The 24702-nt window shown below is 47.2% G+C and overlaps 1 protein-coding gene across 6 annotated transcripts in view; it reads right to left on the bottom strand.

The window, feature by feature from the left end:
- Positions 1 to 24702, bottom strand: part of LOC8038284 (sodium/calcium exchanger 1) — a 334367-nt gene that overhangs the window by 107170 nt on the left and 202495 nt on the right. The gene's annotated exons all lie outside the window — the stretch shown is intronic.

Here is a 24702-nt window from a genome sequence, read left to right as displayed (position 1 = left end):
AAAAGGGACTAAACGGCGCGCAAATTCGCCTGCTTCTTGCGCACCTCGTAAGTTTGTTTATCCCCCAAAGGCGCCCCGGTGCATTTTGTTTCACCCCCGACCTCAACCAATGATGGATGGCGGTTGGCGGCCTCGTCGTCCCGCCTTCCCTGCGGTTTCTCAATGTTGCCCTTCCGTGCTCGTCCTCGCATTCCGATAAGCCAAAGACGCATTTTGGAACACTTGCTCTCCATATCACTCTAAAAAAAAGCCCGTGCGTCTGCTTTCCCGCACAACACTCGGAGAGCCAATCACCGCAACTTACGGAGGCAGCTCAGCGAATGACGATGCCGAAACATATGTTTAGACCAAAAACACGCAGTCTGAGTTGTGACATTAAGTCACGCTTGCATTGCTTAATGTCACAACTCAGAGTGCGTTTTTTGGTCTAAACATATATTCCGGCATCGTCATTCATTCGCTGATCTGCCTCCGTAAGATGAGGTGATTGGCTCTCCGAATGTTGTGCGGGAAGGCAGACGCACGGGCTTTTTTTTAGAGTGTATACAGACACCGACAGTTTAAGACACTTAGGGCGTGGCTTATTACGTTAATACTTCCTATCGAATAACGCCGCCGTCTCATTGGCTGCGGAGCTAGAATGAGATCAAATACAATGTAAGCCAATACTGCAACTCCCGCGGATTGCGGGCGAAAAGTGATCGCAGCGCCCCTGGCGAGCTCGGAGTCTCCGCGAACAGACGAATTTTCCACGACGCATTGGTTTTGCCAATCTCCGTGCGAGGTGGCAAATTTAAGAAAAAAAAAATTGTCACGGGTATTTGCTGCTTTGAATGTTAAAACGTAGGTTCCATCTCATGAGTCAAGGACATTTTCTTCGCGTGGGAAAGATGTTACAGCTTGTAGCGTGCAATTTTCGGGTTCTCCTGAAGAAAACACTCTGTCAGAACTTATGTCTGCCAAGCAAGAGACGAATGTACCTTCGCCCTGTTTCTTTGAAAAGGACAATGTAAAAAAATGTTTTTAAAACATTGCTACGTTGCATATCGATCAATTCGTTTTGTTGTTGCAATTTCAATTTCTCATGAATGTATTGCTTAAAACCGTTTCGTCGAATAGGCGAGCTGGCTATATCCGGATCGTCTCCGGATGAAGAAGCAAAAGGCAATTTCGAACCACGTACCCTACTGCGATGTCAGTGTGCTCTGGAAAAAGACGATTGTGCACATGCAAATCTGCCGCTATTACTGAAACTAATAAAAGCGGAGTTACAAAAAGAAAAACACCCGATGGACGGTCGTGCACCTCCTTCCATTATTCAAAGTCAACTTTCTTTTTCTGTTTGAGGCGACGCCACGCCGCCGCGGTCTTTCTTCCTCCTACGTTTTCGTTTTTTGTTTGGTTTTTTCGCCCTTAATAAAAAGGAGGAAAATGCGTGGAGAGGAGGAATTACGCTACGTTGGGGATAAGGAGCGGATACGTAGCGCCTCGCCCTCTTTCCATCGAGCATCTCTCCTTCTGATGAAAATAATCCCTGGAGAAGGGATATATCCCTTCGCGCGCCGCGACAGGTGCCACTGCAAGCAAACCCTCGCTAGATCGGGGTCGTATGCGCTATTTCGACCCGCAGCGTTCGGGTTTTCGCTCTAGGATGCGAGTTGCCGGTGTGTCTCGCGACTTGGCTACTGGGTGCGTCTTTCCATTGCTTCGAGTCTGGAGCAGGCACGACGAGTTTTGTCGAGGCTTCGGCTGTGTAACCGCTCGGATCACTCGATTCGAGATCGGATGATATATTCCACTTTACAAACATTTGTACAATGAAATGAATCTGTGAGACGGATCATCCTAAACGACTCTTCGGCCGTCATCGGAGCTAAAGCGGTATTCACACGAGGGAGTAATCCCGGGGATTTTTCCCCGGCACGCGCGCATCACGAGATGAAGACGCGAGGCTTTTGCATATTGCAAAGCCTGACGTTTTCGTCGTGGGATGCGCGTGCCAGGGAGAAATCCCCGGGATTTCTCCCTCGTGTGAATACGCCTTAAGTCGATAAGAGCTACGTAACACGCGCTTCTGTTATGAAACGCAAAGCGCTGCGAACAGAGCAAGGTACACCTTTGTTTCGGTGTCGCCGACTCGCTCCTTTCCAAAAAGAGTCGACAGCAAATACCATGGCTGCTTGTACCTTTTTGTTTCTGCCATATTACATGGCAAAGTGACGACAAAATGAAAAAAAAAACACGTGGATAAGTTTTTTTTGTAAACACGCGCGAGGGATTTAGTAACGCCACGTCATCGCGGCAGTTAGTTGTCGTTTCTAAAACGACATCGTCGATTTCTAAAACGCCATCTACGTACCGCTCCTCAAAGCATAAAACTGCTAGCATACAAATCACTCGTAAGGTCAAAGCTGGAATACGCATCCCCCATCTGGAGCCCGCACCAAGCCTATCTCAGTTATGCACTCGAACAGGTTCAGAACCGCGCCACCAGATTCATCCACTCATCTTATTCGTACAAAGTTAGTATCTCATCCTTAAAAGCTGAATCGGGCCTTTTAGACCTCTCCTCTCGTCGCCAAACTGCTAGCTTATGTCTATTCCACAAGTTTTTCTATTCTCTGCTCCATCACGCGCCCTACATTGTACCCCACGCCCGCATCTCTCTCCGAACAGGTCACCCATTGCAGGTCACCCGTCACCGCACTCGAACTGCCACTTTTTTCAATTCCTTCTTCCCCCGTACTGCAACAGACTGGAACGGCCTTCCCGGCGATGTTGCTACGATCACCTGCCCATTAAGGTTTGCTGAAGCTGTGTCAACCATCAATCCAGCGTAACAACCTATTGTTCAAGTTATTGTTTTTTTATATTCTCCCACCCCTTATGTAATACCCCTCCCGAAGGGGTCTTTAAGGAAATAAAGTGAAGTGAAGTGAAGTTTCTAAAAGCAAAACACACGACATACGCTCTACCGATAAAAAAAGCTTCGACGAGCAGCCGGCAATGTATTATGTGCAGACCTTTTTTGTTTACTCTCGCTTCCAGCTACCTTAGGCTATTTAGTATGGGCGACGTAAAAACAATAAAACATTTCAACCTGTAATCAGAAATAAAAAAAAAATAGAGGGGAGGCAAAACGAGCATGGGAGACGGTTACGCTTAAATCCTAAATGTCTTCTCATGGCGTCGTGACGGCAAAACAATGTTTTCGCCCATACTGGAAGTGATGTCAATTCAAGACGGCGGCGCCCTTATGCGAGGCCGCGACACAGGAGGTACAAATGGCGGACGGAAGTGGCGAACCAAAACCGGTCGGACGCTCGGTTAATCAGTGGTAGTAACAAGGGGAACTTCGAACAAGAGGAGGAAGATAATTTTTTAGAAGGTGAGAGCGTGTCGGAGACTGCGAACGTGGGGTGCCCGTTAGTGGTTAGGGTCAAAACTCCCACGGAGTTCATATGACGGGATAGTTGGTTATACATTACACAATTAAAGGTAGAGGCTAACGTAAAAGTAGCAAAACTCCCACGGAGCTGAGTCCGTGGTTTTTACCGTCCACACCGTCGTGGCGTTTCATCTTGTCATACTGTTTTACCTGGGCGTGCTTAGCCAACACCACCTAGACAGAAGGCCTCCACACGCGTCATCATAGTCAGATCGATTGAGGCGAGAGATTGGGCACGAGTGCTGCGTCAGTGTTCGGCTGCGGCTCGTGGCCAATCAGTGCGTCGAAGGTCGGGCTCGGGTCCAATAGCCGACCGAGCGCGATCCGACTGTGATGACGTTTCATAGAGGAAGAGGAAACCATGCGGAGGCCTTCTGTCTAGGTGGTGTTGGCTTAGCATGCCGTCCCTTCGAGGTTGACAGTACGTGGCCGCCACAATTTGTACCATCCACTGTGCCCATCTTATTGTGACAAAATAAATATATACGAGCAGCGGCAGCTAGTGCAATTAAGAGAGAGATTGAGTGCATCCTGAATGTCACCGTGACGAAAGCGTCACGTGCGTTGCCCTTTCAGTTACGAAGAGTCGCAAATTTCAACTCTAGCGTGCTTACATAAATAATTGCATACAGTCTTACGCATAAATTGTGATTGGAGGGTATTTCTTCAGCTTATTGCGTCCGCCAGAAGAACATATGTGGCTAGTGGTTGCTCACAAGAGGTGTCAGTCGTCGTGTCCAAAGTCATTAAAACAATTTAAACCATTGACCTGCCCTTATTTTCGCCCTATTCTTAACAATTGATCACCAAACTATCTACTAATACGGCTCTGACTGCTTGGGAGCGCGCCAATAGGAATATGTGGTCGCTAATCCCAACATGTCATATCTGGTCGATCGCCGTCCCAACTTTCGCCATGCTCTGTGTCCTCACTTATATCTATAAGTTACACGGTAATTTACACCTAAAAAAAAAGAACAGCTTGCGCGGTGGCTGTGAACATGACGTTTCACCATCCATGCTGAATGTCACAGCGCAGACTGTATCTTTCTTTACGCCTAAACATGTCGGCGCCCCAGTTTGCATAGTCTGCATGTACGAGAGCCGGCCGCTCCGGCTCTCCCTCTCTCGCATTGTCAAGGAGCCTATCAGTGACGCAGCGCTACGCTATCCGCGTCCCTATTGACACATCCCTATAGAATGTATTATCGCGGCCAATCCCTGCATCCAAAGAGACAAGTACCGTCCTCCATTCGAAAGCGGTCGTACACGCTTCTACAATATACCTGGTCGGCCATAATTTAAACATCATTCGGCGCGGTGCTGTTTGTTTGTGGCAGCGGTGAGTAACTCTCCAATCGAAGACAGAGAATTTCAATTAGCGAGAAAGCAGGACGACGGTCGGAACGAAAACCTAGTCCACATTGCGCCGAGCAACAGTGCCATCGATCTTTTCTGCTTCGCGTAGGAGGGAGAGAAGCCGAACGACGCGCCGAAGCCAATCTTAATCAGTGTGGCGAGAATACTGACTCGGCTAATGAACTGGAAAGCTCGCTAACAAAGGCACTTGAAAGAAAGGAAACAAAAAAAGAAACGACTCACGTTGTCAAATTAACTTCGAGAGCGGTGCCGCGTACAAGCGTGGGTGCATACGCAGGCATAAAGTTTAGCCTTTTATCAATACAACCTATAGAAGGCAAGGCCTGCCCATTTCGTCATTGTAAGTGGACCTCCGACCCTCCCCAAGCGGTAGACGCGTCCCTCTTGGCGTCGCCACTTGCTGACGCAAGTTAGGTGGCGCTATAGGAAACACACACACACGAACACACACACACACACACGAACACGCACACGCACACACACGCACGCACGTACGCACACGCACGCACGCACGCAAACACACGCGGGCGCGCGCGCGCACGCACATTCTAGAAAACAAACACCAGAAGCGCCGTGGAACGTAAGTGGATCGTGCGCAGTTAGCCAACTTCCGTTTACGCGAACTTGCAGGAGTCCCTCTTTTCCCCAAAAATGTTCGTCGCCGGTTGATTCAGGCGTTTCCTTGTTTACACGCCGGGTGTATACTATCAAACCTGTTGTTAAAAAATGCCCCGCAAAACGCAAAAAAAAAAAAAAAGAAGAAAGACTGTGGCGTTTTAATGGAGTGGTGACTCACACCGCGGGTGGAGAAGAGGGATGCTTTTCTTGTTTCCCGATGGAGGAGAAAGAAGACACCTAAAAAACACACACGCACAGATATACCACCTCTGCCATGACTAAAGAGTGGTAAGTGTGCAGCTCTCCCTTGCGATCACTCACGACGACACACTGTCACGAGTTTGAGCTTACTGCGATGCACGCACGGTTCATTTACCCGGGCCAAAAAACACGGTTCTCTTTTCTCTAGAATTCCTTGTTCACATCAAGCCGGCATAATGCTACCCACTCGTAAAACGAGGACTGACGGTGTTCTTGGCGTGTTCCCTCATCGTGAGCAATCACAGGTCAGCACAGCGCACTCCACACTCAAACGCAAGTGTGAGGTCCAGCCTCAACAGTTTTGTTACGTGAAATGAACACTAAAGTCATTTCTGAGATCGTCTATTTAGGATTGTAACTCAACCTTCAACATCTAAGAATACAATCAAATAATATTAGATTCGAACGCGTCTGATTACCATAATAGAATCAGGATCAGATATAGCAACAAGCCCGTTTTCCTTTGATTTTACGCCCAGAGGGCGCTTTCGGACGCGCGACCGCCAATCGCGAGCGATCGCCTGCCGACCAACGGCGAATTTATTTTCGAATGTCTGGAGAATCGCAACTTGGAAGCGATCACTCGCGACTGACTGTCGAACGTTCGATGGCTTCCTCTGATTTCTTCACCAAATCGCCGGATAACAAACCTGTCGCCATCTTTCATTACGCACTTCCATGGGAAAATCGGACCCGAATCAATCTAATCTTAAACTTTGTTAGAATGCTCGGCGACCGTAGGTTGAATTATGATCGTAAGTAGTCGATCGAAAACACCACTTCGTGCTCCATTGAGTATTCCCCAGATCAGCAACGCGCTTTTAGTTGCCATGGAAATTTGTTTGTACAACAATTCGTTCTGAACACTCGGTTAGCCTATAGTTCGCTGGGAGCTGCGACGCTTCGCTCAAGGTCACGTGAGCCGCTGAGACGAGGCTCCCAAGGTAAGGCCTCGGCACAGCTGGGCAGAATCGTTCGCTTCGGGCCGTGCTGAGACGAAACGGAACACACTTCCGATTCCCATTAGCATTACGCGGCCGCATAATCGATGCTCGTTAGCCGGAGCAGCTTCGGGCACAAGCCGTTCCGTAATCACGATGGCTGTGCTATTAAGAGTGAGTCGCCACAGCACATAATCGAGAAGGCACGTTACGTCTCAATTACGGGGCAACTGCAGTTTGCTTTGCGCTGGGGGCTGTAGTTTTAATTGAAACACGATAGATCGCCCGTAGCGAGTCTAATAAGTACGCATGGCCCCGACAATTCAGCCCGAAGGGTCGACCTGCGAAGTCGGTTACGGGGGGACTGCGCTAGAAAAAGAAAACGTAATTTGAGTTCGCGTTCCTCCGCAGAACACGCGAGCCACACTAGTAACATGGTTCATATATATATATCGCACAAGATACACGGTGTTCGCTTTGACGCATGGGATAGTTCATTTTAACGAGTGGTTCACTTTAACGGAAGACAAACATGGCGCAGCGTCGTTGTTCGTGTTCCGTCTTCTACTTTGTCCTTCTCCCTGCGCTGTATTGTTACACGGCGTTCGCGGAAGGTACGATTACCGAGTTATCTGCAGATACGTCTCAAGCATGTTCATAACGCGTCTTCTCCGTGCATGCGCATGCTTCAAACATGTCTGCAGTTTGTCCTTTGTATAATCATAGCCTCCTCTATAATCACAAAGCCTGACAGTTCGACGATGGAGCCGTAGAGTGCCCGGTCGCAGATTTGGAGCGCGAGGATTTGGTAGTGCAGAGCATCACAGAGCCAATTCTTGGGAAACCTGGACGTCAGCGCGCAGCTTTTGCAGCGGCGAGGACCCGGAACACATTCGTTCGCTCGGAAGAAGTGTGTTTCGGCGTCTCGCCGCAGCGGGGCGCCAGTCACATGGCTCTCTTCTCATCCGTTGTCTGTCGCACCACCTTTTCCATTTGCCAGGCTTTGTCAGTATAAAGGAGGCTATATGGCATGCTTCGGACATGTCTGCCGACAGTTTGTGTATGACCAATGTGCCAGGGCCGAAGGAAGGAGCGCGTCTCATACAGTGTCTGCGGGCTGTTTTTTGTACGATATGTATTACCAGTGTGAACGCGGCTTTAGATGGCCCATCACAACGATCAAGAAAAGAATTCCAGCGAAGGACCAAACAGAATACCAATTGGCGAAAAATAAAGTCGGCTGTCTGAGCCTGAGACAATGAGCACGGCGTTTTCAATCCACTCACTGTTCCTGCGCACATAACATGCTTACGATATAATCGTATTCCGAGCTTCGTTATTCGCTGGTACCCTTCTATTGTGCGCCGGAAATGGCTGTCTCGGTGTTCTGCAAAAAAAAAAAAAAAAAAACTACTTCATTTTTTTTATTACGTGAAAGACGTTTCCTTTTTTTTTTTTTTTTTGCCTTTCTGCTTGTTGGTGAGGGAGGTGAAATTAAGGTACAACATGCCTCACAACTGACGATTTACGTTCGGGGGCACTCAACGAAGAACCCTTGGCTCGCGCACCCACCAGCCACTCCGCACACTAAGCCACACTCTTTGGAAAGCAGGGGACGGATCTATACAAATCCAAGGACTTCAGACACAAGTTTCTTGCCTTCGTAAGCCCACGTTGTGGGACTTCGATAGTAACGAGTGACTCTCGAAGACCAGCTGCCATAGCCTCGTGGACTGCGTTTGAGAACTATTGTAATCGAGAGCGCGTTCACAAAATTAGGGAGGGATGAAGAGGAGGTAGTGATACGACATTCCTCACTCGGATGGAATTCCCTGGAAATGCTTTAAATGCGCGCTATATTTGAGGTCTTTCGTGCCAGGGACGCCTAAGTTCACAACGAACCAAAGCATCACCAACAACCAACGCAAAAGGAGACGAACCAGATCGTACCAAAGCGTTCGAACATGCACGCCGTATGCAAGCTCAGAGACGCACCCAAGTTTGCGCACGCGGCCGAGCACGCGCGAAGGAACGATGAAGCGTCGCATCGTGCACCATGTGTAGGGTGAACGCTCTATAGACCTTTCAAAAAAAGTGCTCCTGGTAAGTTCCATGTGCAGCGTTCGTGCGTATGGCCCGTGGTGTGCTCGTTTTCCAAAGCAACGAATATGCGCGTGCTTTATTGAGGCATGGCCTCCTCCATACTAATTAAGCCTGGCACATCGCCACGAGAAGCGGCCGCCGAAATCGAAAAGGTAGATCGGCAGACAACGGATGAGAGGAGAGCCACGTGACGGGCGCCCCGCTGCGGCGACACGCCGAAACACACTTTTCCCGAGCGATGGAATGTCCGCTCGTGCTCCTCGCGTTCCTCGAGCTGCCGCTTCTTTTCTCGTCGGGTTTGAAAACTATGTTTTAGGACCTCACCGCTGCAAAAGCTGTGCGCTGAATACCAGGTTTCCGAGAAATGCTCTCTGCTACCACACTCTATAGCGCTCCAAATCTGCGACCGGGCACTCTATGGCTCCGTCGTCGAACTGGCTTGGCTTTGTGGGTATAAAGGAGGCTACGGCTGAGGACATCGCACGCTGCGCTGAGGACCCGTAAGTATTGGAATGGTGAATAAACGTTTACACTGCTTACAAAACTCACAGTATACGCACGTGCTAAATCACAGTCCAGCCGACGCTCGCGGCAAGAAGCCAGAAAGTGCGCGTGCATAACAGGCGAACACAGCAATGAACGCACTCTCTCATTCACTTTTATGGAAAGGTGTATTGGCGACTTCGGCAAATTCGACGGCACCCAGCGGCTCGAACCCAAGGCTGTGGCGGCAGGTTCGCTCTCTATAGCCTTCTCGAGTGAATCAGATATTCACAGCGCTTGGAATATCACAGCGAAGAAAAGTAGGTTCAAAAACACGTTATGAAAATCGCCAATACTCTGAGTGCTCGAACGTGTTTGCCGGCCTGGCACCCGCTCTGCGCTTGACGAGAAGGCGACCCAGGTTGGGCGAGTGGGAGCTGGCTGTCAGACTCGCCCCCCCGTGGGAACACCAATCAGCGGAAAGTGCTGACATGTGTCGGCGGGCGGCACGACAGCCCAAAGTGTCAGGTTGACGTCCGCATGCCAGAGTTCCTGGGAAAGTGTTTAGGTGCACAGACCTCTCTCGTCAGTTTCCGATCGAAGCTGCACTCGGAAATGTTTGCCCTGCCAAGCGCCTCGAGCGACGGTGTCGCGTGCAACGCGTCTCTTAAAAGACACGCTTTTCTAGAAAGAAACCGAAACCTGAGCCTACGAGAATGTGAGCAACTGCTGGTGTTTCTTCACCCTTTCAGCGCCCTGTATACTATAAGCTTTGTTGGTTACGTTACACACACTGGATGATAGAACTACCGCAAACAATGTTAGCTGAAACAGTTATTCGTGCCTCTTAAGGCCCGTTCACACTCTTGCGACCGAGTAAGACCGAGAGAAACCAGACCGGTTTTTAAGCCTCTTGCGATATCTTAGGACCAGCTCCGCCGCAGCGCATCCGGTCCTTAGACGTCGCAAGAGGCTTAAAAACAAGAGGCTAAAGCGCCGTTCACACTCTTGCGACCGAGTAAGACCGAGAGAGACCAGACCGGTTTTTAAGCCTTTTGCGACTTCTTAGGAACGGATGCGCTGCAGCGCGGCGCTGGTCCTAAGAGATCGCAAGAGGCTTAAAAACCGGTCTGGTCTCTCTCGGTCGTACTCGGTTGCAAGAGTGTGAACGAGCCTTAACGACCGAGTGTCTTAAAACCTCTTGGGATCTCTTACGACGAGAGAACACACTGGTGCCATCCATCGGGTAGCCGTGGAACCACTTGACATTTCCGTATATTTCCAATTTTTTCGAGCATCCTTCTTTCTTTCTTGTCCTGACAAACTTTTGACAACGCTAGAGTTAGCCCTTTTTCATAAATGGTAGGTACATATGATCTTGAAAATACCGCCAAAACTTCGCTTTAGTGAAATGCAGTTCCAGGGTCATGTCATAGATGGCGCCAGCGTTCCAGTCTATTCTCTCGTCGTAACGGATCACAAGGACTGGGTCGTAAGCAAACAGGAGTGTGCGAACCAGCCTTTATGTCCACACAGCAACAGGGCGAGACACCTGACCGTTGTAATCCGTCAAACTTCTGCTTCAACTCTGCGCGACCGCCCAAGAGTTGTGTCGGCGCCGATGGCCGGGAGGAACATCACGTAGGTAAATTGACCGCGGTTGTTCTTAGTGCGTCTCAAGAAACATAGATGGCCGTAGTTCTGAAGGGAAAACGATATGGAGTCGGCGGGAAACTGGGCATCCCACTTCTGCGATATATCCGTTCGATCGAAACGATATAGTGAATGTTAGCGCGACTGTTTGCGTTTAACAGCAACCCTCACCCGGAGACACATGCTGGAAGTACGAGATAGAATAGCGCCAAAGAGACAAGCCCGAGGAAGCACACATTTACATGCTACTTAAATAAAGTAACTAAATATCGTTACTCGTTCTCACTCAAAGAGGAACTAAGTACGTTAGCGTTATAGCGATTCGAAAGGAACGCGTTAACGCAACTTGAAAGTGACGCGCAAATGGTTTTTCCTTCCTATTCTGAATGTGCTTTCTTTCATGAAGCATTGGCCGCTTTCAGTATTTGTCGTCCTTAATAATGTCTCGCTTTTCAACGCGTACATTCAGGGATAACTGTGGCTGTACTGACATACCTTGAGCACACGTTTCTATGGTCTGCATAGCGACTTCTCATCGCGCAAATGACAGGCGTGAGCAGGGGTGAGAACTAGGTTTAGTACTTGTGTTGTACACTACCCCTTCCAGGGGTATCTATATAAATAACGTAACTCGCTACTTCACCACAAAAGTAGCGTACATACGTTACTCGTAAATTCTCTCAAAAGTAACTAGGTCGTTGCATCGTTGCAAAAAAAGTAACTGCGCTCGTTTTCACCTCAAAAAGAAAAGAAATTTCGCGCATTGATCGAACGCCGAACGAAGCAGTTCTTATAAGATTTGGTTGTCGGAGGAAGAAGCGATGCTCTTTGCGTTTGAAACATGTGCGTCTTGATAACACGTATCTAATCTAAAAGGCCACCCTACATATATCTTAATTCTTCGCTATAAAGGGGAAATAAGGAGTTGCGTCTCAAGGGGGGATGCGGGGGGAGGGGGAGCGGACCAAACTGGGGTGCAGCGCTCCCGGGGGTGTCGGGGTGTCGCGACGGTAAGTTCTAGTACACCCTAGCGACGGGCCGGTTGGGGGAGGGGGTGGGGGGTCATGGTGGGCGACGAGCGGAGGGGGGGGGGGGGGAGATCCGGCGGGCGACGAGCCGGGGGGGGGGGGGGGGGGTGCCGCCGCGGGCCATTGTCCCGGGTGCCGCTGACCTTAGTGACGCCACTGAAAATTAGTAATGCTCCGCGAGAAGACGGACTTTTTTTTTTACTCCTGTTCTTGAGGTGAAAACGACACGTTCGTTCACGCGTTACGAACGAATTTGCGAGAGAGAAGGCAGGACAGGCGCTGTCCTGTATACTTTGTTAAACTTGCCCCGTTTAAGCTATTTCATTGTGTACCTAAATATATGCACTGCCTAGCCGAGCAACGTACCTTACTAAATGCTGGATGCCAAGCAGTGAAAGCGTAGCGCGCTCATTGTTTTGATGTTTTTTTTCCTATTACCACGGAGTTTTTTTTTTTTTTTTTTAGTATACAGTTATTGAAGCGTCGCAAGGCCCAGGTATCATATCATCGCTCCGCAGTCAATCAAACTTAGAAATTAAAAAAAAAAAAAAAAAACGAATTGCGAGGTTTTGAGAACATAACGCTTTGCGCTTTCGTTGTCAGTTACTATATTAAAACACAGCGCTAAACCAGATATGTAACAAGCGCGCACTACTTGTATCTAGTTACTTTTTTCGTCGACGCCTGTTTCGGGCTTGAGCGGCGTCGCCGTCGCTGTCGCCGTCGGCGTCGGCGTAACCGCGCGCATTGCATTATGGGACTTTTCAATGCTAAATTTAGTGGGAAACTTTAGCGAAAATTTCCCCCTAAATGGGAGGGGAGCCGGGGGGGGGGGGGGAGGGTACGGAGGGGGGAGGGGCATACTCTCCCCTCCTCCTTCTCTAGAGCTGCTCTCTAATTCGGCATTACGAAGAAGTGTATTGATCATGATGTAGAAAACCCGGGACTGTGTTAAAAGCAGAGAAACTAGGTCGAAGAAGAAAGGCAGGGGAAAAGTACGTCTCAAACTCAGCTCCTGCGTTTATTTCCTCAATGTCTTATATATCCACAACCTAGCCACCGACCACCCACGTCACAAGGTCAACCCTATACAATCCTACCCCCACTGCTGTAAACCTCTTTCTTTTTTAGGAGGACAATTATGTATGTATGTAAGGATGTTACTGGTTACCGATTCTTACTTTACCTCAAAACGATCAATGTTACATTTCTCGTTAATTTGACGACCAATACAGAACTGCTTTTGTTTCGTGTTTTATTATTTTGTTTTCAGTAGTCGTTGATCTTGCAGTAGCTGCATGCCTCTTCAAGTTTTCATCAGTTATTTTTTTCCCGCCTCCTTGTGAATACATCCCCGGCGACGCTGAAGAGTCGTTCTATATACTGACGCGCTCGAAGGAACGGCAGTGTTGTGGTTCATGAAGAGCTGGTGAATTTGGAATCCCACTCTCTTTTTCGTTCTCTCTGCTTCTAAAGTTCCAAGTTCTGTGCCTTCCCGTGTTGGCAACTACCGGATTTACATTCGGTCAGTACATGATTCCAGAAGGATCAACCAACGAACCTTGTGCTCGACAGGTGAAGGACATTGCCAGCTATTGGTGGCGTGCGCGACCTACAGGGGTCGCTTCTGTAGCTATCATCATCATCGTTTGTAACGTCACGGGTAACACAGACTGGGACAGGCCGCGCAGATCTTGGATCCCTCGGCTCGTCTGCTCGCTTCATTCACAGTTTGGGCAACGCGCGGCAAAGCCTGTTTCACGCGTTGTGTTTATTTGGGAAAGCGATATTTGTAGTGGGACATTTAACAAAAGCTTGAAACTGTGGCACGCGTAGTCGTGCTAACAAACACTTTTGGCGCTGAGGTGTCGAAGCGCTAAAATGGTGTTGCGCTGTTCTCTACCCCAGTACAAGAAGCAGGATGATTAAAGTGGCATGCCCGGCGCTTTATCCCACAACAACAGCTACCACGGGGAATACGTCGTATTTTTTTTATTATGATTCGGACAAAGTAAAACTCAGAAAGGAATGTCTCATCCATAAAGTTATTCTAATGTACGCTAGAGGTTCAACTGGCGCTAGTGTCTATGCGACTTCCGTGACGCAAATTGAAGCAGACAGCAACCAGTCTACCTCTGCGATGCTCATGTGCACTCCTCTGGGAAAACGCACGTGTATTTTGTCTCTTCGCCGGAAAATAACACGGAGCACTTTGGTTATTTGGGCCGTGCCCTATAGAATCTACATTGATTAACATTGTAAAAGTGTAATTGCTTTAGTTACCGCATTTTCCTTCACCAGCGAACGATGTTTAACTTCGCTACGTTTCAGTCCCAAACATGTGTTCCGCAGCGAGTGTGCAAAAACAAGCGACAATTCAAAGCAAAATAACAAACGAAACGAATATAGAGTGTGTTCAAGCTTTGCCAGTATTCCGGTGACGCTCATATATACTGCTAATATGCCAGCTGTCACTATATGAAAATGACCCCGTCGTGCATCTTTACGAGCGGATAAAAACATTCAAAACGTAAAAAATAAAGTATGCGAGCTGTGAAAGGTCTCCCTTTGTATTGTTTTGACTGCCGGGCAGCTTTTATCGGACACTTGCTCTCAAAACTTTTGAGCGTGCGGGTGATGTTTTGAAAGCAGAGCAAGCATCTTGCCACACAGCTGAAAGAATAAAGCAGTATTTCCATATTTAGAATCGGAATATATTACGTGGCCTTCAGTTTATTTTGATCGTACATGCACAGGGAGGTATTGATCCAGTGTTGCTGCGCAGTAGCGTAGTTCCTGCCGTCTCTTAGTTTTTCAGATGTCCTTCGTTCGTTTGGCACGTATATCCCTCACGCTGAAAAGCGCCGACGTCGTGTTCGCGCTAACAGTGTCCGACAGTGCGCAAAGATACACCTAGGGGGCCGTTTCAGCATCGTTTTTAATGCAAGAAATTTCAAAGAAAAACACCGTAACTGACCAATTATCTCGTCTGCCTGACTGAGAAATGTTCCAAGCTCTACCTATATTACGTACGAAATATTCGGGATATTTGCTATTTTTATTGAGCGCAGGGAAAACATGCACTCACTTTTTCCCATAGAAGTGCAGTACCGGAAGTCAATTGTAGGCTTCAATTTGCGTCAGTACACTAGCGCCGGTTGAACCTCTAACGTACAGTCTCCTGCAATATCAAAGACCCACTGGGAGCGCGTGACCGACTGGCGGGGGTGCTGCGAGCGCTCCGGGCAATTCCATTCTGCTTCGAGGAAAAGACGCTCACTCGGGCTCAGCTAAAGCGAAACGCGCTTATCAGGTTGGGCTGAGCCCCGAGTGAGCGTCGTCCCCTCGAAGCAGAATGGATTTGCCCGGAGCGCTCGCAGCGCCCCCGCCATCCACCGCCTCGGTCACGCGCTCCCAGTGGGTCTTTCATATTGCCGGAGACTGTACATTATAATAAGTTTATGGTCTCATCCAATTGAAAATAGAAAAGCGGGACTCGAGGACCTCTCGTGTGTGTAGTAAACATGTCAGCGAAAGCGACCGCGTGTATCCTGTTGGTTCCAATGTGTTGCTAGAACAGCGTCTCAGCTGAGACTGTGTGAAAGAAAGTACTACAAAAGTTGAGGCGGCGCGAGCGTCTTGAGAAGCGGTTTGAGACCCGCTCAGCTCCTGCTCTGGTTTTGGCAGTGCTTTCTTTCATCCAGCCTGGGCTAAGACATTGTTTCTAGTGAGCCGGTTCTGGTCTCTTATTAGTTACAAGTTGATTCTTGTTTAATTTTTGCAAACCAGTAAAAAAAAAGAACAAATATTTTCTCGAAGTAAATGGCAGGAAGAACTGGTGGCTTGCTTCCGGAATCCTTTCAATTAAATCCGTGCATATTCATCCGGTCGACGCGAAACGCGCGAGAACCTCTCGTGATTGAAGTCCTAAATTGATTAAGGTAGTAAGTTTAGTAAGTCGGTGACACTTCAGCGTCCCAAAAAGTTAGTTATACACATGCTGCGAACTACTATCGTTTTTATATTTAACTTTGCAGACCCAAATGCGCACAATGCGTGAAGCGCTTCTCAACCAGCGATTTTAAAGTTGTAAAACAATCTTTCGTAAAATTTAGATCAAACAAAATAATCAATCGCCTGAATTTGCCAAGCCATGTCCGACAATTCAAGAATTGATAAAAATTTCGAGTTTTCTTTTGAGCAGAAGTCGCGATGTGACAAACATCTTTATTTCGTATATTACGTATTCGATGCGGGGAGAGCTAAGCATCATCTGCTGACTGGCATTTGCTCGTCTGCAACGGTCGAGTCACACTTGGATAGTAGCGTCGGTATCGGCAAGCTCAATGTCGCTAAAACAAGTGTGCGGCGCTTTGCAACACAACTGTGCGCGCGTGCACAACTAAGAAGACAGCACGTCATTTACTCATATGAGTGCCAAACCTTTGTCTACAGCAGCATCCACTGATCTGAGAGAACAAGAATCAAAGAGGCTGTGAATAGCCCTGCAGCACGCCGCGCAAGCTGTATTGGGAAGCTCCAAACTTGTTTTTAAACTATAAAAAAATGAAAATTAACTTTTAGGCGGTGTTATTTATTATGTAGGTCACTCCCAAAAACGTTATACACGTTTCTTTAATAAATAAAGCGTTTTTAATTGGCATAGATGCGAACTAACATAGCCATTCCATGCTTTGACAGAGCGCGTCGTCTGCTGAGATCCTACCGGCTCCGTCGCAGGAGGGCGCCCACGAAGTGGCGCCACCAAAACACCTCGTCGCCAATAGAGTTCGACTGACGTGTTTAGCGAAAAACGTGGCTATACTGACATACTGTTCAGTTGTTTTTCGGGTTGCCCATCTGCCTTTGTCGCAATTGATGCGTACTCAGGCTGGGATTAAACCGAGGCTGTTTAAACGCTGTTGTACAAGTTACTCCTCAAAAGCAACGAAATGCAGTTAGTCGTTAGTTGGCCTTAAAAGTAACTAACCACATTACTGTTTCCTTTTCTAAAAAAATAACTGAATACGTTACTCGTTACTGAAAAAGTAACTAGGTAGAAGTAATTCTTTACTAGTAACGCGTTACGTACAGTGTCTGTTCATGATGTAAGGAGGCTTTCTCTGTGAACCACTTCAAGGACAAGAAGTTCCCCATTCCCCGTCATAGCCTCATTTAGGAGAAATTAACTTTGTGGGTCCAGAGTCTTCACTCCCATTTCCCAAACAATGACGAGGTCTACAATGAGGGGGACAGTTGTCTTAGGGGCCATTCTTCATTGTTACCGGTTGTAGTTCATACACGATCTCAAGCAACGATAGACAGCAAGCGGTATTGACCCATTTTACGAAAATGAAGAAGAAATAAAACTTTTGGTGCTCAGCTTCTATAGCATAACCGGCAACGAACATTCGGGGTGCGCACTTTGACTTTTTGGGTGAAACAAAATCTTGTATTTACCAAACTCGTCGCCAAAATAGCTGTTCGTAGTCCGGACTGCAGGATTTCACATTAACGGGGCTGAATTGCACGCCTAAACACGGGGTCCCTCAAACTTTCGTCCATAAGGTTGGATATAGCGGGGTCTATATTAACTAGACATGACTGTATAACATTGTCTAACAAATTTTTCAAGCCAAAAAAAAAAAAAATGCTCGAAAGCAAAAATATACAAACAATTCCAAGTGTTCCGCGGCAAAACCGACAGATGGTACCAGTGTGTTATCTCTTCGTAAGAGATTTTGTAAGCAGTCGCATGTGTGTGAACCAGTCTTAACGGTATTCAAATATTTTATTTCAGTAACATTTATACGTCTGTATGATTCAAAAACCCCGGGACTGCAGGTAACGACACACATATTTAAAAGTCTCAACATGATTCAATGTTTTTGAATCGTGTTTAATATACACCAGCGCGTTTGCGCTCTAGCATTTATTACATGTCTGCGCTAAACTCCCGCGAAATACTCGCACGTTTGCGTGCTTGTGTTATCGACGAGGTTTCCCTTGTTTCAGTCTACGAGCGCGACTATAATACGCCCTTCTTTCGATCGATTCGAATCCATTATACTTATGGTGGCGGCAAATGAGTCGCTGAGGGAGGAAGCAGCCCGCATTGAGGGTCAGGTGCCGGTATCCTAGATCTCACGCCAGCTCGTTCCACAATAGAACACGATGTCCACCGCACGGCTTTCATTTCGTGAGCGCCGTATATCCAAACCATCTGAGCCATGCGCGCCTGAACAGGCCGCCAAATATAAAATATATGATGACAAATATTAATAAAAAATGTATTGGGACGCTATAACCGTGCTCACTTCCGAAACACTCCTTTTTTCTTGTCTCGTTTTTAACGAAAAAAAAAAAAAAAAGGCAGCACTTACGTCACTTTCCCACCTACGACTCACCCTCATTTCCTAATCATTGAGCGCATTCTATTACCAGCATGCCTTAGTCTCGTCGAGCATTAGGAGTGGAGGATGAATCGTAGAGGGGAGGAACGGAGGAGAACGGTCGTTTTTGTGTGTGTGTGTGTGTGTGTCTCCCGCAAAATACAGAAAGAAAAAAAAAAAAAAAGAAAAGGTGTAGTCCGTCTTACGACACCTATGTGGCGCTGCCAACAAGATGCTTCCTTCTCGCCTGCCCGTCCACTTCTCCTCCCTCTTTTACGGCGACCAGGTGGTTTATTGCTCGGGCCCAGAAGGCGCAGGTTTTTTTCTCTTAAACAGGATGCTATGTCTTCACGCAGAATGTGTTATTACCTAGGCCGCGAACTTTCCGGCTTTAACCCCCCCCCCCAACCCCCGCCCCCCCCCCCCCCCCCTCAAAAAAAAAAAAGATAAACAATTACCGGTGTCAAAAATTCCAAATCGGTTAAAACCGAAAAACACCAATAAACACCTGCAGATGTGAAAAATTCAAGATTAGTTTTGGCCTCACTGACGTGCCGCATTCTAGCCAGCTGATCGGCTGCTCCGATCGACGAACTCGACAACGTTTAACGCGTTTGCGCCAACGAATTGGCTCGGCAGGCCTAGGCCCTATACACCGTTCTGTACCTCAAAAAGAAACTGAGCACATACAAGCCGTTTTATGACCTCTATGCGGCGAGCAAGTCATCTGCTTCTTGCAGAAAAGTAGTTGCGGTGACGGCACAACTTCGCTGAGCTCTGATTGGCTTTGATTGAAAGAATAGTTGCAATAGACCTCAATGCTAGATGCCTCGAGGTCTACCCACTATTTTGTTTCTTTTCAATCATCCAATAAGAGCTCGGCAGTTTTGACATCATCGCAAACCGAATGCAAGAAGCAGACGAACTTGCGCTCTGTTTGAGTCACTGCAGCAGCTTAATAGACACTTGGTGTTTCTTATTACGTTCACTCTCCTCGCCTCGTGATTGGTCCTTCGGCGCTCTTACCGGCGAATGCCACGACCTCATTGGTTGCGCAGCGGTGATGAGATGCAAGCCACGCCCGGCGATTCTTAAGCTTCCCGCAGCCTCGAGACCGACTGGCAACATCCTGTCCGATCCTGGCGCAATGGGAGGTACGCCCTCCGCTTCGAGGCGGCACACGCCCAAGGGTAGAGGATCTCGGACACGAAAGGCCCTTGTTCCAATTTTTCGAAAGGGAGATCGACGCCTTCTCGATGCCTCATCGATCCGGTCGCTCATTACACCTCCCCACGCGATGCTTTTAAACTTATTTCCGATCTCCTTGGAGCAGCCGACGCGAAAAACACACAAAAAAAAACTCGAAAATCGAATAAAGCAAATATCGCTCTGGTGAGCCCAATATATTGCTCATTTTGACGAAGAGCACCGGTAGAACACGGGCCAGAAAGCGTCGTGAAATAAATCGCCTATCTTTTGAAACACACGCAAGCCGGGGTACGTAACGAGAGGTGTACAGAAACATGCAGATGGTAGCTTGAACACATTCGATGCGAGCCTGAATGAGTGGCTATAAACGCGCAGTGATGATTCATCAGTTTTCCGATCTGGGGTCATACTGATGTTTGAAAGTATCCATGCTTCGTAACGTTTTTTTTTTTTTTTTTCTGGTTCTACGGTATCACAGTTTCTGGGAAAAGTGTTTTCTGGTACATTTTAGCGAGGCTCGAAAATTAAACTATGTAAGCGTACCAACAAAAAAAAAAGCTACATGTAAAAAAAAAAGGCATTAAGGCATTTCAGCTTCGGAGACTGAAACGCTTTGGGTCCCCCGAGCATCTTGGGGCGTCGTACTGCGCAGGCGCAGGAGTTCTGCGCACGCGCAATGCAGCGCCACAAGCTGATTGGGGGACCCGTAGCTTTGGGACCCCCTATCCTAAGACTCCCCACTGAGAAGATAAGACAGGCAAGGAGATATTAGCTGACCCGCGTCCAACGCGAGCTTTCTACACTTGGGTGTCTCGTAAAAACTTCGACCGTGCACGTACGTTCAACGCACGACGGAAGGCAACAAACGCCCGCTGGAGACGCCCTGCGCTGCACGTCAGTGACTGCAGCCGTTGTGCGCGCTAAGTACACCGGAGATTCTATCGCTATAAAGGGTGTTGCTACAAAACTCTAATTAAACAAATAAAGAGACCGGTGAACCTTAAAAGCACAAACGCACGGAAAACAGTGCGATTCATCACCAATTTTAGACCCGCACACGTCATTGTTTTTTTTTCTGTTTTTAACTAATTTGCACGTTTTCATGATCAGTTTTAACGACACGAGCGTGAAGCGGACGCCGTGAGTGTTGTTTCAAAAATATTTTAATGTTGCGAGCCTGCGAAGGAGGCTGGTGGCCTTATAAAAACGGACATCATGCAAATTGTTTCGAAACGGCCGGTAGAATTCACAGATAGCATTCGAAACCCTGCACTTTTTTTTATTATTAGTAACAGCTCAAGCGCTCACGCCGTGAACCACCAGCTTACGTTCATAATATGGTTGAAACGAGAGTTTACATGAGTTCGATGAATTCGAAAAGCGTACCCACTGGACAAGCGCTCCTAACTCGAAACTTTCGAAGGTATAATTCTTCGCCAAACGGTGAAATTTTGTTTCAACGAAATGTAAACAGCAGAGCGGTTGTTTGTCTTAAATTTATGTTTATAGGTTGCGGCGTACATGGGCACGTCGACCAGTGGGAACCCGAGGTCGTTAAGATCCATAGAACCAGACCATAAAACATGGAAAGTAATTTTAGGTTTTTCGCGTCGTCAGTGAAGCATACATTAAACAGGCAAAGCCATGAAACGTTTCAGAAGCGGAAAAGAGAAGTCTACCAGACGCATTCAACTGCGAAACAGTGCGCCTGGGGGCAATGCACTGTTTTAGAAACCATAAAAATGTGCAAACTTTCACATCCCATTTCCACATAACAAAACAAAACAAAAAGCCGTGTGTTCCCTGAGGTTGATGTCCCCAATTTATCCAACCAGATGTTATTTCGCTGACCTTTTCTTTTATGTTAAACTCCAACTAAAAAAAAAAAAAAAAAGTAATAGCAACGCGAAATGACGCCATCGACTTCCAACATGAATGGATCATTGCCTAGTGCAAGTAAAAAAAAGTAAAAAAGATATGCATAAATTTCCGCGTGCGTGGCCGAGAAGCGTATCTCTCAGGATACTACGTTGCCTCGCTGCTTTCCAAGTCCAAATCTAATCAAGTTTGGGTCGAATTCCCTCTCCGTGTATGTAAAGTCGCTTCTTTTTTATTTAGTACACAAATTTTTGCTTCTGATTTTTCCTCGGCAAGTAAAGTATTGCTTACCCATACTCGTTTATTCGTGCGTATCTGAGCGTCAGGCCTTGGCTTAGATTGCACGTCGGCGTGCGTGTGTGCGCAAATGACCATGTTTCCGTGCGCCATGAATAATAGCTTTGTCGAGGACTCAAATCCGTTTCGCTGATTTCCCTATTGGATCCGCGCTTCGATTGAACTTGGACACGAAACTCGGCAGGCATGGGTGGATCGCGTGCGCCCAATTGAACTTGAAATCATCGTTAACGTTAGAAGGTGTACCGTGTCACGATTCGATTAGAACAACAAAAGCAAAGCTAGCAACTCGGGAAACAAAACTGCATGCGCAATTGTTCGTTGCCGTTTATGGATCAGAAAAGCAGAAAGCTACAAACACGAGCACGTTGGGAAGTTCGCATTCAAAGTGCGCATACGCTGGGTGCCTAAAATAAAGTGTACGCGTAATTTTATCATTTTGTTTGCAGCTGATTATTCAACGCCCCTTTGCCTTTTGGGGTACAGCGTACAAAAATTGGCAGGGATTGCTCTGGGCATCATTTGGAATAAACAGCGCCGTAACAGTAATGAATTAAGCGTAAGTTTTTAAGCAGTAAAATAACCTAGGAGCAGGACCGTTCACCGAGATGTTAATGCATATGGTTAATGTTTTGGGCACGGACCGGGCCATCACAGCAGTTGAAGTTTCAGTCAGAAATATTTGTAATGCCAACTACGCCCCATGAAACCGAGTAAGTATTGTTTTATTAAAAAAATAGTAATATAATGTTTTTTTTAACATGTAAAGAATTGTTGGGATGAGGTATAAAGTATCATTCTCCTTCTTCCTATGTTATATTTTGAAAAATGGAAATCAAATTCGTCAATCAATGTTGTTAAGAATCTGAGCGGTACTGAATAATAACAGAGCCCACGAAAGGAATCTCAAAGCAAGGCTCGTCTTTGTTAAAATCACAAGGTGTATTCATTTATTTATTTACTTAAACTTAGTATTGTCAGCCAAACTAAAATGAAAAATTTACCACCACTTATAAACGTTTAGGCATGGTTACCACTGCATCTATAACTGTTGCACAACACCGCACTCTAAACAAACAACACATGATGATCATTTTCTATAGTTATTGTCATTTTCTACACTATATGATTTTGTTTACCAATATAATGCTATAAAAGGATAATTCCTTCCGGAATAATTTTCGAAGTCAGTCTTTTAGGCTGAACAAAAACTACGAAGTCGAAAGCAAGATCTTGTTTTGCACCAAGTAATGTCACCCAGAGCGTACAATTGAAGAACGAAATAAATAATAAAGACAACTAGTTATTCAAAACTTGCCTGAAAGCAACATTGGTACGAATTTATTTCACAGACGACGGAAATTATATTCCGCATACGTTACATAAAAGTCGAGTCGTCCCGCGAGTGTTAATTTCCGGGGGACAAGTGTCGGGAAACTCCCAGGGTATGACTCCGTTTCCTTTAGGATGAACCGGGGCGGTCGTTACCAGCCATCGGGGCCAATCCAGCGCTGCGAATGAATCGCGTGACTATGCGCCCCTTCTGACTGTCATGCGTAACAGCCAAACGGCATTAGATCGGTTTAGTTGGCTCGTAACATTCTCAGCAGTCCACCACCGACGGAATATAGTCGCGTTCGGCCACCCTACGACTGCGTTCCGGTTAGCGAGCGCGTTCCCGCAGCTATCAGCCGCATATTTGCGAGCGCTTTAGTGCCTGCGGGCCAAAGACCACTTCGCGCTGTGGAATCTCGAGCGCCGCTGGGGACTTTTAATGCGCGCGCAAGCAAGTTTCCCCCAGCCGGAATCGGGGCAAGGCGAGGAGCAAGGGCGCGGGCCCTCGATTGAATAGGCCCACTCGGGCAATACAATTTTTGAGAAACGTGCAGCGTCATGGGGGGTGTTCGAAAAGAATGCCCGGAGCTGCCTGTCCCTACCAGAGGTCGGCATTTTAGGTTGACCTCACTCCTTCTCACCCTCACAGCCACACTCACCTAAGCCCCCCACTCACCCTCACACTCGTGAATTGTTTTGCTTTAGAAACTCACTCAACCTCACGTCAAATGGTAGGATGAGGGTGAGCGAGGACCCTCATAAGTGAGGTTTGCCGAAGTATGGTCCCTAGATACGTGGCCGGCTCTAGCAGACGAAAGAGGTCGGAGGTAATTTGGCTTGTTGGTTATCATTCTTCGATTGAACGGCTCTGCTAAGGTTTTAACATTGAAGGACACATGGGCTAGGAAAAGACATGACACACGTCGGTATGCCACGCCCTTCAATGTCAACACTTTAGCGGTGTAATTCATTTGAAGAGCGGGCGAGGGCAATTAGTGCCACGTGGCAGATCCTGCAGTACCCAAGGAGAGCATACAGGATGTTCCCATAATTCGTAGCGGTTTCACTCCGTGCATTCGGGGAATATTGGGAAATGCCTATTCCCAAACACCGTAATCGAAATAGACTCTTCCGCCGTGCACTCTCGTGGGTTACTGAAAGATTCGGTTTAGTAACTTTCAACAAGTAATTCGCTGCGGTTACAGTTATTTGCAGGTCGGAGTTACCGCTAGAGTCACCGCACCGAAAAGAAATTCTGTATAGTTATTTTTAAAAAAAGTAGCGGCGTTACTGTTAAACTTCTTTTGCATTAGGCTACAGTAAAAGATAAATCACAAAATGCCACCTGCCCAAATTTTACTACAGAAAGTGTAAGGAAAGTTGACGCAAGTTGGCACAGGGCGATTACGACACTCAAAATATCGGAACACATTGTTTGAAAAGTGGGAGGAATGACTAGATTGGAGGGTACTCGTTCAATGATATTATAATGCAAAAAAAAAAGAAACTGTGAACAGTTACTACAAATGTAACTCGTTACTTTAGAAAAAAGTAATAGGACTATAGTAAGAAGTTACTTTTAGAAAAGGCAGTGCGCATGTTGCTGCAAAACGTTACCAAAATCTCACGAAGCTACGGCTGCCTTTCTCATTTGCTGAGCTGAGTCAAGGAAGACC

Source organism: Ixodes scapularis, unplaced genomic scaffold, assembly GCF_016920785.2.
Source record: "Ixodes scapularis isolate PalLabHiFi unplaced genomic scaffold, ASM1692078v2 PGA_scaffold10__122_contigs__length_95168666, whole genome shotgun sequence".
NCBI classification, from domain to species: Eukaryota; Metazoa; Arthropoda; class Arachnida; order Ixodida; family Ixodidae; genus Ixodes; species Ixodes scapularis.
Note: the sequence above shows the minus strand (reverse complement) of the source record. Positions and strands in the feature narration are given on the sequence as shown.